The following is a 15,493-nucleotide window of genomic DNA, read 5'->3' as shown; positions in this document are numbered from 1 at the left end:
AAACAAGTCGTTTAAGGATACAGGTGGACCCATTGCAACAATGAGAAGTACAAGTTGTCATGTTGAAAACCAACTTTACAACTTTGGTGAGGGGGGGTAGGAGGGGGGGAGGATTTGGTGGGGGCGGGGGGAGGGTGGGAAGGGATGTGAAGGGTAAACAAAGGAGGAGGCTGCAATGCTTGATAAGAAATGTACTCATTATCTTGCCCATGTAATTGTAACCCCTCTGTACAGTATGTTCACAAAAAAATAAAATAAAATAAATTAAAACAATCCACATTTTATCAAATTCCAGTAGAGATGCAGTAATTTTGAAGAATATCATTTAAAAATACATAACACCGTTTTTAACCTGAATATGTACACATGTATTCACATATATATGTGTATATATGTGCCTATATATGTATATATATATATGTATCTTCATACATATATGCTTGTGTGTATATATATATATATATATATATATATATATATATATATATATATATGTGTGTGGTGTCATGATCAAGGAGCCAGTTGTCCACTGGCCTCTTGTCTTAATTCATGTCTCACTGGAAAAAGGCCTGACAATTCCTGGTCTAAGCTATTATCTCAAGTGCATATTCACAGTGGACAGACTTGGAAGACTTTTGTCTTTTTCTTTCATCAGTGGATAGATATGTTTACTATTTAAGATAGTCAAGATAGTTGACTACTGTTTTTAGGAAGGTAAAGCTGGTTTGCTTGCTGCTAGTTATTAAAAATTAATGTTCCCTGTGATAAACGTTTCTCTTCTGAGATGTTACCCAGTTCATGGGGAGACATCATTTGGCCCTCAAACACACCCTGATAGACTTGAGCCTTAAAGAATAAGCTCCCAAATGTGGTGATATCTAATGTATACACCTATTGCTTTGAGCAGCAAGCTATCCTTTGTTTCTGTCCCAAGCGTCATTATATCTTCTGCAAATATCCATGAAGCTATGAGAAGCTACACGATAACATGAATTTAACAAATTCTAAGTTAACTTGGTGATGAGGGGCTAATTTCAACCACTGCACAGCTCTTTTATTCCTCCTTAATAGTAACTCCTGACTTCCCCTGCCAAAGAAGACCATTTCATCCCTGGAGTATTTTAATGAATCCCCAGAGGGTGTCATACATGCATCCATTAATATTCTTATTTTCTCCCTTTTATTCATCCCTGATTGAATTCAACTTCTTTTGAAAGCTTTGGTCAATAGCACGTTATTACTGTTAAAGATTACCATTAGATCATTCTATCTCTGACAGATATGTTGGCTTCAGTGTGGTAGAGCTCATAAAACTAAGAACTAAGCCCCAAAAGAGGCATTTCATGTATTTTACTGCACTGATACTCTGGCCTTTTTTCTGACTTTGCCACATTTATCACCTAGACAGCAGAGTAAACCTGTGAAATGGTGTGATTGTTCCTTGAGTCTCCAATCAGAGTCTTTCTTTGTGTGTAATTCAGGTGATAGATATTAGATCTAAGGAATGACTAACTGCTCTCTCAATTACTTTAGGTGTATTCTGGATATATCATATAAGAGAGTTCATGTCATATGTGGTCTTTTGTTTCCAAACTTTATTCATGTTATACTCATGTCTGAGTAATACTATTTTACAAATATATGGCATTTTATTATCTTTTCTTCAGTTTGGACATGATTGGATCATTTCCGTTTTGGCTATGAATATTCATATTCAACCTTTATGGAATATACTTTTATTTCACTTGAGTATATACATATGAATTGAATCATTAGATTATGTGGCAACTTCAGATTTAATCTTTTGAGAAACTGCAAATCTGAGTTCAAATTGTCAGCAACATCTTAAATTCTCACCATCAATGTACAAAGATTTGAAATCCTCTATAGCCTTAACAATACTTATGATTATTTAACACCTTTATTGTCAACACCACAATAGGTGGAGTGTAGTAAGGATGCTTACTTGATAGATAGATAGATAGATAGATAGATAGATAGATAGATAGATAGATAGATAGAGATAGATATGCTTCCTCTTTGAAAAATATCTATTCATTGCTAATTTCTTTGATTGGGCTATTTATCATTTTATTCTTGAGTTAAAAGAGCTCTCCATTTATTCTGAATATGTCTTATATCAGAGATATGATTTGCAACTATACAGGATTATGAGAACTAATAAGCATAAGTTCCATCTTTTATAAGTGTGGAAACTGAGGACTGAGACATTAAAGGAGTCTATTCAAGAGCAAGTCACTGATTTTAAGCAAAAGTTGAAGTAGGTCCAGATATTCTCAACTTTGAGATGTGAGATGAAGTTTCAAGAATAAAGAAATGCAGAAGCACACACAGTGGTGCAGATATAGCTCAGCATAGGGCATTTGTATGGTATGTATGAATCCATGGCTTCCAATCCCAGCACTGCAAAAAAAGAAATTAACATAAAAATATACCTTCTAGCTCAGCACTAAACCAAGTCTCTTATGAGGGAACAGAACCCTCTTCACCAATCCTCACATGAACTTCAGAATAACTTCTCTGTGACTTTATTTAATGTGTTTGGTCAAATGACTATTTTTCTACCTAAATATTATGTAGACAAGCATTTTTTCCAAGGTTTTTTTTTCTCAATTGACTCTGTTCAGCAAGAGAATCATCCTTAGAAGGAGAACATAGTACAAAACATGCTATTATCAGTAAAGATTGTCCTCAATGTATAAGAGCATAACAAGTGCTAAAAATCACAGGGGAAAAAAAACTGACTGCCAGTGCCTCCTTCCTGTAAATCTAGCCTCTTAGGAAGCTGAGATCTGAGGATTGAGGTTCAAAGCCAGCCCAGGCAGGAAAAAATGTGTGAGACTCTTATCTCCAATTAACTACCAAAGACATTGGAAATGGAGCTGTGGCTCAAGTGGTAGGACACTTGCCTTGAACCAAAACACTCAGGGACAGCATCAAGGCCTCGAGTTCAAGACCCAGGATAAACACAAAAAAAGTTATAGAAAAAGGTATTTGTTGGATTTTTTCAGATATTTAGACATATTGCATCAAAACTGGGTGCCAGTAGCTCATTCTTATAATCTTAGTTACTCGGGAAGCTGAGATCTGAGGATCATGGTATGAAGCTAGCCCAGGCAAGAAAGTCCTAGAGACTCTTACCTCTGATTAATCACCAAACCAGCCAGAAGTAGAACTGAACTCAAGTGGTAGAGTGTGAGCATTGGTAGAAAACTCTAAGGAACAGCACAAGGCCCTGAGCTCAGTATTGGCACATAACATAGAAGAAAAAATAGAAAAAAAAGTGTCATTTGAAGTGATAATTTATATGAAAATTTAAAGTTGGGCTTCTTCAGGGACATTCCTTCTGGGGAGGTCAGCTATAAACAACATAAAATAAGAGTGGGAGGAGAAATTTTCCTCCTAAGATTGGCATTAATTAACCACTTCTATACCCATATGTGAAGTTTCACAATATTCACCACCAAACATAGTAGATGTGGTCAGAAAGCAATAGAAAGAGCAATCAGGAGCAGTGATATAGGTGATAATAATGGAAAATAGAAAACATTTTGCCCTTTTCCAAACACATATTTTACTTTGTTTTGAGTTCAATCACTTAAGGATAGATGATAGAATAGCTTTATAAAAGTTTACTTCAAAACCGGGCACCAGTGGCTCTCGCCTGTAATCCTAGCTACTCAGGAGGCTGAGATCTGAGGATCACGGTTCAAAGCCAGCCAGTGCAGGAAAGTCCGTGAAACTCTTATCTCAATAAACCACCAGAAATCCAGAAGTGGCACTGTAGCTCAAGTGGGAGAGTGCTCACCTTGAGCTGAAGAGTTGAGGGATAGCACTCAAACCCAGAGTTCAAGCCCCAAGACCGACAAAAAATATATATATACAAATAAAAATAAAAATAAAAGTTTACTTCATCAAATATATATGACAAAAGTTTTAGAATAGAGTTTTTCCAGAAAACAAATGGTCCACTATTCCCACAAAACTTGCATTAAGCTCTTTGATGAGTGCTTCCCATTGTGAAGATTGAGTTGCTTTCCTTATATATCTATTTTTAAGAAGAGTAGAATAAAGTCTATTACTTACTATTAAAATGACCATTTATAATTGAAGACTGGTATTGTAAACAACTTTGGCATCAATTGGAGAGAGAGCTAGGAACACATTCTCATTTTAATATAAAAGTCACATATTTGCAGATGAAACAATTCAGATTTATAGGAGGGTTGAGGGAATGTCTTTAAGCACAGTGCAGACCCTGTCTTCTCTGATGGACATCTTATAGAACATAAACAGTACCATAGCAAATGTGTTTGTACATCTTGTGGTCATCCATTTGAACTTGAATGAATCTCTGGGATAACAGTATAGGCTGACTCATTTTTACTTTTACTTTTTTTTTTAGTCTTGGGACCAACATCAACTAGGCAAGTGCTCTATCTCTGAGCGATTATCCCATCTCTGAAAGCAACTTAGATCCAAATGACTCAGTCTTCTAGTTTCTTTCTATCTGCCTCCTACTTATTCCTGGCTTGTTTTTCTTTGGCTCTAGCTTGTGCTCAAAGATGAAAAAAAATATTGCTATTCTAAAAGTTGCCAATAGCTACTTCTGCCTTCTGCTTCACGAAGAGAGCTTTTCAGGAGAGGAAACATATTTTCTGGGCCATTTCAGTCCTAGCCTTTGTAAAGAGGGAGAGATTGAAGTAATTAAAAGGATTTTATCTGGAAAAAGCGGAGAAGTCTCTTCTGTGGTAAACATGAGGATTAAGTTTCTGCAAAGAGGATTCTTCAGATGCATGAAGGGTTTGTCATTTTCTCCAATGGACCCAAGGGTAGGAAGGAAAAGTAAAAGAGAAACATTGTGTACCTGGGTATAACAGGGGCTCTGAGATTTGCCAGTTTCCAGGATTGTAAGAGAGACAGATATGAGGTATTTCTCCATCTTTGGAGAAATACACAGCAGAGACAGGGGGATGTTTGGAACAAAGATATGGATAGAAGATTTCTGAGTTCTGTTTTTTTGTTAATTCCTTATGGAATCATTGATTATAAACACTTCAAATCAATGTGGTAAAGGAGAATGAAAGATTGGTCTTTGCAGCTGGCTAGAAGAAGCCGTCAGTAGATAGTGGGAAGGAATGAAGGGGAAGGCCTCAATGGGGCAGATGACAAAGAGCATTAAGCACCCCTTCTCTTTCATAAAAATAATTAAAGGGCTGAATCCCTTTGTGGATAAGGAGTGCAGACAAGTTACCTAGACTGTGGGTATGAATGGGAAAGAAAAGAAGCCAATAGCCAATAAGGGAACAAATTTTGTTTGTGAATTCTGGATTTTGGGTACTAATCTGGATAAGTTAAGGTCCTCTCCATCACTTTATCAATGCCATGGTGCAATGAGCAGCCTCATTTCCAAATACAGCAGGAAAAAAATTAAAGAAGAGGAGTAAACACTTTTGATCCCTTTGGGTGACTTTTCAGATGTCTGTTTTTATAAAATATTCTTTCTTTTCCCTCTGGCCTGATCACTTCACCGCAAATGTCCCTCATGGAGAGATCAGGCATGCTAAGCAGATGATCTATGACTGAAGGAACAAGAGCTTTGTGTAAGTTGAATAGTTGTTATGGTCAGCAATCTCAGAATCGTCTTAGAAGATAATTTCTTGCTGACTAAACAAATCATGGTACAATATAAGTCAGACACCTTGTCTGGGATGAAAGAAGCTCAGGCCTCTCTAGGTCTGAGGAGAAAACTTAACCTTTCAACACTGACCAAGACATGGAATGAGCAACTCTGCAGCAGCACTTACAGTTTGCAGAACAAGAGGTTTTGGCATGGCTTCCATGAATAATAATGTGTTATGTGCCAGGAACATCCAAAAATGAAAGGGTCTGCTTTCAGTTCTTTCTGTGGTGATTAACATAAACAGTTCAGATGAATTATTGATAGCCTTTGGATCATCAAAGTGCCACTGGAATGACAGAGGATAAGCACAGCACAACAGGGCTGTCAGAGTCTCTAGTCCCCAAGTGCTTTTCCAAATCTCCACCTGCTTCACCTTACCTCCAGGTGTCTCTATCCCAGAGCCTTACTTCTCCACTGTCTGTGCGACCTCACACAGTTCTGTCAACATCTGTTAATTCTACCTTGTCTCGTAAGAGCTGTCTCCAGATGCTCTAATACACATTACTTCTTGACGTTTTCAGCACTAACTTCTAGAGCTATTATTTATATTACGAATTACCACCAATCTATAAAGCTCATCATACAATTTTTGAAATATACTGATTATGTCCTTCTGTTTCCTACTCCAGGACCTAAGAAAAGTCATCACAAAAATGACTAGTTCCTTTCCTTTTGGTACTTAGCATAATGCTACCATAAGTTTGTATGGTGGTTAAAGATCAGCCATGTGTTTTACATTATTTCTTGTCCTATGTTTACTACAGTGTCATGCACTGAATAAAGGATTTAAATGACTGTTTACTACAGCTTCCACTCCAATGGATTGCAGCATAGTGTTGGACTAAACATTGTCACCTATCATTACCAAACAATGGCCCATGAAACAACTGAGCAAAGTAAAAACCCTCATCGACCTATGGATGGTCCCCTGAATTGTCAAACACACACTGTATTTCAAGTGTGTGTTCCTACTCTAGGTATAGCATACTGTCCTTTTTCTCTTAGTTCTCATTCCTGGCCTTCTGGGAATAGCCCTTATACAAGTTACTTCAAAAGTTCTAAGACAACAGATGTATGGCAGTGTTAGTCTTGCTCTTTCCCTCAAGCAGAACTTATTTAGGAAAATCCACTTAAGGATTCCAGGAGTTCCAAGAGGGTTCTCATTTATTATTACAAATGTCAAAGATTCTGCTATGCTCTTTATACCATTAGGACAAATAGAGGGCTCTTTTGAAATATCTCTAGGAAAACAACATGAAAAGTAGGAATATCTATTAATAAAGTTAAATTCCTATTTTCTACCCACCATAGAACTAAATACCTTAAGAAAATGTTTTCAATTGAAAACTATCACAGACTCTAAGAAAATACCATGCTAGGCTTCTTTATAAATGTACAAAATGTTGTGACCTTAAAATTAATCTTAGATATGTTACTGTATATGCATATATTTGCCTATATATGTATGCTTATTAGAGAGGATGAAAATTCTTGTGTTGTATATAATTGATTTGTCACACCCACAACAAAGCAAAACAATGAAGTGGTATATAGTATATAGGTCTTCCTGTAAAACTGTCATCTGACAAAATCTATATAGACTTGGATGTCATAAGAAATAAGACCATCTGCAGGTGTAAAGACTGGAGGTGTAAACACCAGAGGAGGGAGGAGGTTGTATGCTTGTTTCAGCCCCACTGAAGCAAATCAGACTTCCCCATAAATGGCTCCACGAATTTGTATCCTCAGGTCTCTGATGACACTTGCTTTTCCCTCACATGTGTCTTGGCCAAGCTGTCCTGAAGGACTCCTAGGACATGATGCCTTGATAGTTAGTAAAGCCTTTTACACCCTCTCATTGCTGTGTTCTTTAGATTTTGGGCTGCAGAGGCATATTTGTTGATATGCAATTGAATAAGGACACTTCACAAATGCTTTTCTAGAGAAGAGAACCCATAAAAGAATTTTCTAAATTCATATATTCTGTTATTTTTCTATACAGCCATAAAGATTTACTTGATTACAATCTATAAACTAGCCCCTACTATACCTTTGGCATGTAAAACCCAATTTATCAAAAGAGAAATTATGTCCAGATAATGCAAACCCCTCAGCATACTCAGAGTTTCCAAGTACAAAATGTAGTGTCTTTTTTTCTTCTTATTAAGTACACCTTTTAAAACAGCCAAAATGTGGTGAAACAGCCTTTGAAATTCAACATGACAGATGGATTAAAACTTTACTAGCATGATGGATACATTGGTCCTTTATTTATTCCTCTTTGAATGGCTTGCTGATCATAATCGCGTTTATAGCTCAGTTACAACAAAAAAGGCTTATTTCTTTTGTCCTGAAATGTCAAGATGAGCCTATTTATTTAGAGAATGAAGGGAAGCAAATTAGACCAAGCTACTATGGCATAATAAATTCACAGCAATCGCAAGCCAATGTTCTTTAATTCTTAAGACACTATCTACTTTACATATTCTCATCCTCTCATAGTAGTTCTCTTATCCTTTTGTCCTTATTGAATTAGCTGCCTTTTCTTTTACATTGTCTCCTGAGGGGACCTCATTTTAATTTGGTTCAGTTTAATTCCATTAATTGGCATATTGTCTGGTCTCATGCTCACCTCCTGGGTCTTGAACTTGAGTTCCCTTTAGTTTTTAAACTCCTAAGCTGTATTTTGCAGCTTTGAATGACAACTCGCTCCATTTGTAGACAAAGCATGTGCATGCTTATCTTTCACTTCCAGGCTAAGGTTTAACAAGGAATTCACAATCCTAGCCGTTTATCAGCCCATTATGGAAACCCAAGTATAGAGTTCCTTGGTGTCAAAACCATAACACTGAAATCGAGGAAAATTGGTTCACTAATTTGAGTATAATTGAAGAGCTAACAATTCTAAATTATGGTAAGCTGCTCCAAAGTAGATCAATACATTTCTCTTTGCAGCTATTCTTTCCTAGAAGTGAAGCAGATCTGAGATTATGTTTCTCTGGGCTTATATTTCATAGTTATCATTTATTGCCTTGGTAACCTTGGAAAGGTTATATATCAATAATTCCTCTTATTCGCCTCCCTAAAATGAGATTGATAATAGCATTGCAACCATAAAGTTACAATAAATATTTAATGGGATAATCACTATAGATTGCTTAATATAATACTTGAATATTGGGCATGGCTAATAACCAATCCTAGCTCACATTATTGTCATTACTAGTAAAGCACCATTATCTCTATTAATAGGCCATTTATATCCCTCCCACACACCATGTCTAAGTGTCACCTTTTCTAAATTCTGAGATTGCCTGTGGAGAATGTCATATGAGAATGTGGGCTCTGTTCTGCTGGTCACTTATTTTATGCCAACGCTGTAGCCATCCCTCCCTTCTTAATTAAACTTCAACTCTTTTAAATAGAGGGAACCTATCATGTCTCTCTACAAATCTAAAGTCAGCACCATGACTGGACTTCCTCGTACAGAAAACCTGATCTTATCAACAGCAGAGTATGAAAAAGCAGATTTTGTTCTGCCAATGTTTATAATGAGATCAAAACTTTAAGCAAAGGTGCCAGGAGTAAGACTCAAAAGTGGTATCTCTACCTAACAAACAGAAATCCTGAGTTCAAACTTCTGTCTCATCAAACCAAAAAATAGAAGCATATGGCAAGGTGTGGGAAGAATATGTAAGCAGGTTTACAGAAGCAGTATGAAGAGGAAAATTTAGGAAAGGAAGCTCAATGAATCTATCTTTACATGATGGAAGGAATAATTAGTGCCCTGCAGGTCATTATGCCCGTTTTCATGTAAAATTTAGATTACTTCATTGCACAAACTATCAAATACTTTCAAAAAAGATTTGGACCATAATTTAATACATAATAGAAATAAAAGTAACCCAAGGAAGAGATGGCTACCCAATCCAGAGACAATAATCAAACATTTTACTAGTAAAATGTTAAACCTGAACGCTTGGATTATAACAATGATTCCAAAAGGTAACTTTGGTTGCATGCCAGTGACCTTGTAATTCTAGCTACTTGGGAGACAGAGATGGGGAAGATCTCACTTTGAGACCAAGTTGAGCAACAAAGCTCATAAGACCCCCATCTTAACAGAAAAGGCTGGGTATGAAGGCATCCATCTGGCATGCCAGCTACATGAAAAACAGGGATCCTGGCCCAGTCCAGGCTAGGTGAAATGAAAAACTGTATCTAAAAAATGGCCCGAGAAAAATGGCTGAGGTTGTGGCTCAAGCAGTAAAGCACCTGATTAGCATGTGTGAAGCTCTATATTCAAATCTTAAAGGGGCCAAGAAAAAGAAATACAGCGTGTGTCTTGGACAGATCAAAATCTTTGTGCAAGATTGTAAGCTCATCCAATTCCCTGGGAAATATTTGGTAGTCCTGTACTGGACTGGAAACTGATATCCAGATATTCTTTGAATTTGAACATTTAAAGGTGAGCTTAGATCTATCAGTATATTGTACTATTTCACCTCCATCTCTGCTTATTATCACCTCCCACTAGTATAAAGTCATAAATTCAAAGCCTTCATACTACCTGGGTAGAAAATAATACATTTTTGACACTATAGTACAATTTATTGGAAGTAACTGTATTCTGGCTCTTGAAATTTGATTTGGCTGTCATCTTAGAACTTTGGGTGGGAAAACAAATAACACATAGACATATTTACAATAGGAAAACATTACTAGCAATGTCATGGAGTTATGAGAGAGCTAATGGATGAGATAAGCTGGATGCAATGCTCACGGAGGCAAGTGGCCTTGAATTTTCCCATTTTCACTCTCACACTTAGAAGTCTCTACCTGCTACAAACAAGTACCATTAATTTTGAAAACAAAAGTCCAGGCATCAGGGATGCTAGAATTTTTTCACTTGTAAAACTTATCACCAATTCATTGTCATACCATGTCTTTTTTTTAAATCACAGTCTATAAAGTTTATGAGCTTGGCAATACAATATAGATATACCATGTCTTTTTAGAAATGTTTTTTTAATTATCTTTAAGTAGTTGTGCAAAGGAAGTACTATTTAAAGAAGTAGGTTATGAATTTAATGCGTCTTGATCAGTATCACCTCTTGCAGTATTTTCACCTTTCTTTGACCCACCACTTACCTTGTTTTTCTTAATTTTGTGGTATATATAATGAATTCCTGGCTGCATTCTCTTCTACTTCCCTACTTCATTTGTCTACCCCTCATCCCATGGCCCCACCCCTGTTCTTGAAAGAACATGTTTCCTGGTGCTTATTATGCTTTGACTTCATCTTCATATAGATAGATAGATATAGATATTTCAGTTAATTCATGTGTAACTGATTGCATACCACCTAGTGTGTTTACTTATACATTTATTGGCACATTCAAGGTACCACATGTTTCTAAAAAATTAACACATGCTACCCTATGACCCAGCAATCCTACTCCTGGGCATTCTTTAGAACTCACACAATGTTACAGTAAAGCTACTTGCACAACCATGTTCATTACAGCACTATTCACCGTAGCCAAGATATGAGATCAGCCCGGTACCCCTCAACAGATGAATGGATCAAGAAGATGTGGTATATGTACATAACAGAATTTTATTCATCCATTTAAAAGAATATTGTACCATTCATAAAGAAATAAAAATATTTCAAAAATATTTTAAGTGAAGTAAGCCAGACCCAGAAATTTATTTTTTATCTATTTTTATCTATTTATTTATTTTTTATCGATCAATTGATCAATTGATCTATCGATCTATTTATTTTTGATGGTCATGGGGCACGAACTCTTGGCCTGGGCATTATCCCTCAGCTTTCAGCTCAAGGCTAGCACTCTACCACTTGAGCCACAGTACCACTTCTGGCTTTTTCTTCTTAGGTGGAAGTGAGGAATTGAACCCAGGGCCTCATGCATGCAAGACAAGCATTCTACCACTGAGCTACCTTCCCAGCCCAGAAATTTATTTTTTAATGTAGAATTTTGAGGATTTTAAAAAAAATCAGTACACATTAGGTGTGTTTTGCTTTATGTAAATTGAACACAATAGCGTCTGAAGTGAATTTAAGTAAACATAGCTTATATTTTGCATACAATGAGGTGGTTGGTTAGAAACAAGAAATGGAAAGTTTAGTGGTCAGTTGGCATGGCAGTCTATTATAATAACAGGGACCAGACTCCTGCTTTACATCGATTCTCTTTACTTTTTCATCTGCTTTCTTTATGTCGTTTTCCCTCCTTCCATCCCTTCCTCCCTTCTTGCTTTCTTTTCTTCCCATTCAATCCAATGGATCCTCTCTCTTCTTTATCCTTTTTTCCTTCCCTCCTTCCTTTTCTGTTTTGATCCTCGGTTTTGAACTCATTGTTTCAGACTTTCTAGATAGGCAGGTACTCTTCATTTGAGCAACGCTTGAAGCCCTTTATGTGTTTAGCTATTTTTTTCCAGACAGTGTCTTGAGTTTTTCAAGTCCTCAGTCCTACCTATGGCCTCCCGCTTCCTTCATAGCTGGGATTATACAGATGAAGCACCTCATCTAGCTTATTTATTGAGAAGGCTTCTTGCCAACTTTCTCCTGGGCAGGTACTGAAATGCATTCCTTCTGACATCTACCCTATCAAGTTGCTGGGATAATAGGCATGAGCCAGAGTCATCTTCACAACAAACCAGATGTCTCCAAGTTCTCCCTCTAACTGTGGAAGGTACGAGGGCAAAGACCACAAACTAAATTGCTCTCCTTTGAATCTGTCCCCATTTAATTAACTCACAAACTTCTATGTGATGTTGCTTTTGTCTGTTTCTTCCTTACCTTCTAAAGTAACCTGTATGAAGGAAAGAGCCATTTTATTTTTTATCTTTCGTTCACAGATATGTAGATAATGCTCGATATGATCAGTGCTTAATAGCGGTATTTGGGTAAATAATAGAATGAATGAAGTATAGTAATTAGTAATGGAGTAATTAGTTCACATGAAACCAACTCCAAAGAGAGGCACTCTGTGAGGTAGAGGACCCTTGGCTGATAAACACAGCCTGGAGTGGAATGATGCTGGCTTTTTCCATGAGGTAGATGTTGTCAGCCAGCAGGTGCTAAGGATCCTGCACTCAGCTAAATGGCATTTCAAACACTTCAAAATCTGTGCCTTTAAATCTTAGCTTAGAAAATTATTTTAAAACATGAGAATTCTTAAGAGAATTCGTATGAAGTAGGTGCTTCTGAGAAGGATTTCTGATTACAAAATCTTGAAAACCAATTGTGCATCTGGTTAGAAAGCTCTTCTGAACCTGACCTTGTAGAAAAGGGCATATTTTAGACCATTTAATAAAAAAATGTACCTGCATTTAACCTTTTTCTCTAAAAAAATAAAAACGTTAATGGGTAAGGTTTCAAAACATAAATCCAGTGCCCAAGTGAATTGGCTACAGTTTTATGATCCACAATAAAAGCTGTCATCTGGTTTGTCAATTATACACAAACTAAAAGGTCTTCAAGGAGGTCTCCACACAGAGGACTTTAATGACTCACAAAAAGTCTACATCAGAATATGTGTCAACGAACAGCTAATTAATTAGAATCTGGTAAGGAAAGACTGACATTAATGTAAATTAATGACATTATGGAGTAGAGCCACAATCTGCAATTGAGGATTTACATAATCAGTCATTACAGTTCCCTGTTGTCTAGAAGGTCAATAATGTGCAGTTGGAAGACACACTAACGCATATTTACTCATTAATCTACAGTGACTTTTAGGAGAAGAGTCTGGGTCTCTGGTTGAATTTATTCATATTTAAATTATAACAACAGATCACTACTTCACAAATCAGAAGAAATAGATAAACAAAGATGTAGATTAAACATAGGTCATTTGTTAAAGACTTTGTTTTCTGATTTGTGTAGTCAAGGCAACTTATGATCTATCAAAACATTACCATAATTAGGGACTCAATTGAGGCAGGGTCTCAGATCTGCATTTGCCCTTGATTGCCTGAAACACTACAGAGAATCTCTGAGTGTAGTGTGGTGGAAGCAGAGGGTGGGAGGAGGGAGGAAGATAGGGATTTGTTGCCTTTTATTTGATCATAAAAGCAGAGCAGAGTTTCAAAGCCAAATGCCAGCAGTGATGAGAACAGCTTATTCCAGGTCCAAGGTGTTCTCTGTGACCCTTAAAAGTGAAAAATCTCTAAGAGATAATTACATTTGACATTTTGAAACTAATTTATTTGTTTCCAAATTATCATGATCTATCACAAGAATGAATTCAATATGAAGCTTGCTGCTTAGATGCGACCCATTAGAATGACCTATTAGTTTATTTAAACTCGGTAAACTCTGTACTGGCCAGGAAGAATTACTTTCTACTTATTCCAAGAACAAATTTCCAATGTGATGTGCAATATGTTTACATAAAAAGTAAGGGGCTATTCTGATGGCAAAATGTGTACAGGAAGCCAGGAACATGAAATACACATGGAATGAATGATCTCAGTCTTTACTATAGTTATTACCTGTACACACATGAAAGCTGAGCTCTATTCCTTACTGCTAAGAGATAGGAACCAAAATCCTACCTCTCAGATCCAAGGCAGACTTTCTCTTAAGAAGCTAAACAAATGTTTTTGTTTTTGTTCTTTTTTTCAGCTTCTTACATGGCTAAATCCTGTTGGATGAATGGGCTCTTTTTTTCTTTGCTGAGATTGCATGGAGCAATATAGGGGAATGTATCATCTCATGATTAAAATGCCTTTTAAACAAACTGCAAGACAATGCTGCAACAGCATTTGGCTGAACCAACACTTCATGTAGGGTCAGCATTAATCCCTCATTTGCATGAATACCAACTTCTCTCCACAAATGGTATAATAGTCATTATAAATCTACTTTTTGAAACTTGTTAGCATTATGTCAAGATATCATGCAATCAGAAGTGGTTATATGAAAATTGCTCTGAACCACCTGAATATGTATACAGTCAGTATCATTCAATATCTCTGCCAATCACAATCAGATCATTTACAGACAGGAAATACGGCACACAAAAATGTAATTTTTTTACATAACTTAAGGAAGACAGGATTAAAGATGGATCATATTGACTAAGATTGGAAAAGATGGCATGTTTTGTATTGTCTGAAAACTTCAAAATCCAAGGAAAAGATTTTGTTGCATAGCTGAGAAAAATAGGTGAAATATATAATAATGAACAACTCATAGAGAGGAAATTCTGTGTGTGATCAATAAATAGCATTAGATAACTTCAAGTCATATGAATTTGAGGACTCTCTTCCAGATGAAATGGTTGTTTTATGTATTAGTACTCTGTTATTGCTTTCAACGGAATGTATATTTAGTACTATATTTTCTTGTAAAACTAGTTTTATCATAGCATAATTAATGTCCAAGAAGTTGTACATACTCCAAGCATCAAATTTGGTAAAGTCTTCTGTTTTACTTTGTAAATCTGAGTTTATTAAATTATATACAAGCGGTTTCTGTGTGAACATAGCCACTTCCAGAGTCAAGAATGTCTTATTTGTGGAAGCTAGAGGTAGAAAAAAAACAGAACCAAATAAAACAAAGTCTTGAAAGTAAAAGGAGGACTATTAGGAAGATGAAGGGGGAAGAGAAAAGGGAAGGTAAGAGATGGTATAAAAAAAAAGGAACAAGGAATTCTATGCCGCCATCAGAAAGAATGACATTGCCCCATTTGTTAGGAAATGGAAAAACTTGGAAAAAATTATATTAAGTGAAGTAAGCCAGGCCCAAAG

This window comes from Dipodomys ordii, unplaced genomic scaffold, assembly GCF_000151885.1.
Source record: "Dipodomys ordii isolate 6190 unplaced genomic scaffold, Dord_2.0 Scaffold25, whole genome shotgun sequence".
NCBI classification, from domain to species: Eukaryota; Metazoa; Chordata; class Mammalia; order Rodentia; family Heteromyidae; genus Dipodomys; species Dipodomys ordii.
Note: the sequence above shows the minus strand (reverse complement) of the source record.